The 4,076-nt window shown below is 41.8% G+C and overlaps 1 protein-coding gene and 1 pseudogene across 1 annotated transcript in view; both read right to left on the bottom strand.

Moving 5' to 3' along the window:
* Nucleotides 1-4,076, bottom strand: part of MYCBP2 (MYC binding protein 2, E3 ubiquitin protein ligase) — a 365,677-nt gene that overhangs the window by 318,797 nt on the left and 42,804 nt on the right. The window lies entirely within an intron of this gene.
* On the bottom strand, nucleotides 3,131-3,416 carry LOC102839494 (annotated as a pseudogene).

The following is a 4,076-nucleotide window of genomic DNA, read 5'->3' as shown; positions in this document are numbered from 1 at the left end:
ATGCTACCCTGAAGAATAACAAGGAAGCAGCAAGTTCCCGCATAACATAGATGACCTTGAAGACATTATGCTGAGTGAAATCGGTCAGTCACAAAAGGAGAAATAAGGCATAGGTCCATTATTGTAAAAGATTAAGGAAAAACACCCACACTAAAATGGGTGGGAAAAAATTTTATCTTTTATTTTTATTTATTTTTTGTTGTTGGTTACTGGGATATACGGGATGGGGTGAGAGGGAGGGCGGGGTAGGTAGTGCACAGGGTAGGGAATAGGAACAGGATAGTGGAGCACAAGGTATGGAATAGACACAGGATAGTTTGGGTGCTGGGGGGTAATACACTAGAAGGGGAAAGGAAAAATATGGTGGATGGGAGAATAGCTAGGTAGGTTTACATGAGCTAAATAGGGCAGAGGTAAGTAACGTGGAAGAACAGGGCTCATGGATACAAAGACTGAGGCATGGTTTGAATGAGTAGAAGAGGGGAAATGATGTTAAGATGCTTCACTGTCTTTTGAATCTTGATTTCCCTTGCCTACTATTGTTAAATAGACACTTGAAGGGGAGAGAAGAGGAATAGCCAGAAACATCAACAGAGAAAGCTTGTAAGTCCGTCTTCTGCCTATAACTGATTGGAATAACTAAAATGGGGCTAGAACTTGCACAGTGAAGGAGGTTCCCTGCAGAGCGTTTGCATTGCACAAGACCGTAGGTGAAATCCTCATCCCCATCCAGAATTTTCTGATGTGGGATACTTCCACTTGAAAGGACAAGCAGACCTGTCTGGAGCAGCTAGAAGAACAGAAGATACTTCTTGAAAGGAAGACCTGCAGAAAAAAATCAACAACAACAACAACAACAGCAGTCCAGTTGACTACTACAATAACCAGCAAGCAGTTCCCCAGGGAGCCATTAAGGCAAGTGGTCAGGTCCCCTCAAGGCAAAACCCCTTCCAAGACTGAAACTCAAATGGAATACACTAGCAGGCATATGGTCCTGCTGCTGACCACGTTGGTCACCAATAAGGGAAAGTAGGGGAAAAACAGCAATGAAGTTATAAAATAAGTCCAACCATATTCAATTAGACTCCTGTTAACCTGGATTGAGAATTGGTTAACCAGCAGTATGACGAGACCTGGGGACTCCTGGGCCCAGGGGCAGGGACATGGCCCCAGAGGACTAGAATGGAGTGTGAAGCATCCAGCTGATATGAAGTGAGGGGAGATGCACAAGAAGACCCACACTTGCAGAGAGTACCCATTTACCCAGGCATCAAAGGCTGGATGACCAGAACACAACTAGAAGAAGAAAGAAGAGATAAAAAAAAAAAACACTAGTAATACACTACAAGTGGATGAACTTGACCTATGCTTGTGGATGCAGTATGATAAAGGAGCAGACAAATCTCTACAGTGAGGATCATTCCAACCCCCTTGGTACACAGGGTCGACAGGGATGGAGAACTTAGACATTGGCTACTGAAAATGGGGGAACTACAAAGGCAAGAAATGACTGGCTTACAAATGTTCAATAAGGAACCTAGCTCCAGAGGATACAGGGAAAGGTAGAATCTCCATGAATTGTTTCCAACCAGTCTGGATGGGGTTGATAAAAGGTGAGGAGGATAGGACACCTGTGGTCAATAGGGAATGATTGATATCAGGTCTGACAGTAAGTGTTAGAAAGGTAAATGTAAATATTTGATAACAAAAGGAGGGAAATGGCTGATTTTGTAGTCCAGGAGTGGAGATCCCTGGAACCATCAAGGGAGAAAAGTGAAGTGTGAGACCCTGTCGGGAAAGGCAGTTACATTAGGGATGGAGGCAGAGGCAATGACATGGATAGAAGGAGCAGCTGAAGACTCTGGACTCAGGGAGGGAGAGGGGCTGTGTGCTGGTGGTGGGAGGGCAGGCATGTGGGGTGTACCTTTTGGTTGTTTGATGATGCATGCAAGGCATTGTAATCATTGCAATGAAACAACACACAATAGGATCAATGTAAAGATAATAACGTTCACTCAGGTAAAGTAACACATAATTCACAATAAAAACTTTAAAAAAAAAGGCTGACTTAAGGATGAAGTTGCAAAAAATTCCAAACAAAAGGAAAGGTTTCTCCATATCAAGGATTAAGTTTGCCTCCTCAGCACACTGGGTTGATAGGGACAGCTATCAAAATTGGGGCTATAAAGGCACAAAGTGACTGGCTTACAAGCTTTCATGAGGGTGGTTAGGGTCAGAATAAAGGGAGTAAGAGAGAATCCCCACTAGTAAGTTTTCCTCTTGACCAGATGGGTCTGGTAATGATGGGGACAGAATTTTATGATTCAATTGTGAGTAATTTTTATCAGAACTAATGGTGATTGTCAAAACTATAAATGTAGAAGAGGTGTAACCAAAAGGGGGGAACAGTTAATATGTCATTGCAGGACAGAGGACCCTAAGACCATCAAGAAGGAAGAGCATGAAAGGAGAGGGGGATCCTAACCAGAAAAGCAGTGACAACAGAGATGATGGTATAGAGAGATACAGCAGCAGAGGACTATAAGGCCATGGACAGAGAACGGCAGTGTGCCTGAGGGTAGGAGGCTGGCTCACAAAATGTGCCCTTTGGACATTTAAACAAATGTGTATTTTCAATGTGGTATGTGTACATCAAAAAAAAGAATACAGGTAAATACTGTTAGCTGATGGTGCATGGAGGGGATTGTAAGCACTGCAATGATTGGGTGAATGTAAAACTGATGGTCTGCCCTGCAGACCTTCACTCAATTCACAATAAAAGCTTACAAAAAGAAAAAAGAAAGATAAGAGCTGAATGAGCATGCCACTAAAGGAACCAGTATTTTTACCCATCCCATCTTCACTTGATATCGGTCAAAATAAACCACTGGCCATTTTAGTAAAACAGAAAGAAACAAAAAACAAACAAAACAAAGGAATACAATATGCTTGCACACATGCATCAGTTAGTTCATGTACAATAAAGGAATGGGGAAGGGGAAATGAAAGAACAGAGAAAACTATACTGTAGTAGTCAGGATGTGATGGAACCAAATTGTGGTTTTCTAATTGAGAATGCATTCTTGATCAGTAGGAACAGAGTTCTGGAGTAAAGTAGCAGACTCCCTTTTTAGAAGACACCACCTGTCTGCTGCTGGAACACATCAAACGTATAGTCATCCTGCATTTCCTACTGTGCAGATGTGTCTTCTTCACTGATTGGCTGCTCATCAAATCGGAATCTGATCTGCCTCATTGACAAACCCTGTTGTTCACAATAAGCTTTCATTAGTTTACTAAGTGGTGTGTGCCTCTTAACCTTAAACTGCACCACAGACCCATCCTGTGCCGCCACCTTCAATTTATTATGATCTGTTCTCAGTCTTGACTCCTTCCTTGGGTTTCTCATCAATCATGGTGAGTGCCGGAGTCCCCTCAGCTGTCGGTTTACAAAGAGGTACCAGGGCCACTAGGACCAAAAACCTCAGCCATTATTTTCTTTCAATATTCTTTCTACCTCTGCTTTCTCCTTTGCGTCTAGTGGTCTCTCATAAGTCTTCTGTGTTTTGGTCATTTTCTTCTAGATTATTTCAATTGTCTTATCTTCAAGTTTGTTCATTCTTTCTTTAAAGCTGCTGTTGAACCCCTCTAAAGAATTTTTCATTTCTGTTATTGTATTTTCAGCTCTAGGAGTTAATTTATTTTTGTAATCTTCTACTTTTGTGGAGCTATAGGGTAAGCACTGAACTACGAACCACAATGTTGGTGACGTAAACCTACTAGTTGCTCCTCAAAAACCCTAAAAGGGTTGCTATAAGTTGGAACGGACTCATCAATACTTAACAACAACCTTTTTGCTATTATTCTTACTTTGTTCATGCATTGTTTTCATGATTTCTTTTCGTTCTTGACTCTACTTGGCTGTAGTTCTTGGAACATATTTCAAACAGCTGCTTTTTTATAATCTATACCTAGTATGTCCAGTATCTGCTGTTCTTCCAGGATGGTCTCCGTTTATACCCACTCCACATTTTAGCAACATGGTTGGGTTCCAAAATCAGGCATTAAGTGGTTGC

Source organism: Chrysochloris asiatica, unplaced genomic scaffold (assembly GCF_000296735.1).
Source record: "Chrysochloris asiatica unplaced genomic scaffold, ChrAsi1.0 scaffold00005, whole genome shotgun sequence".
In the NCBI taxonomy this organism is placed as follows: domain Eukaryota; kingdom Metazoa; phylum Chordata; class Mammalia; order Afrosoricida; family Chrysochloridae; genus Chrysochloris; species Chrysochloris asiatica.
The sequence above is the reverse complement of the archived record's forward strand: the minus strand, read 5'-3'. Positions and strand labels throughout refer to the sequence as shown.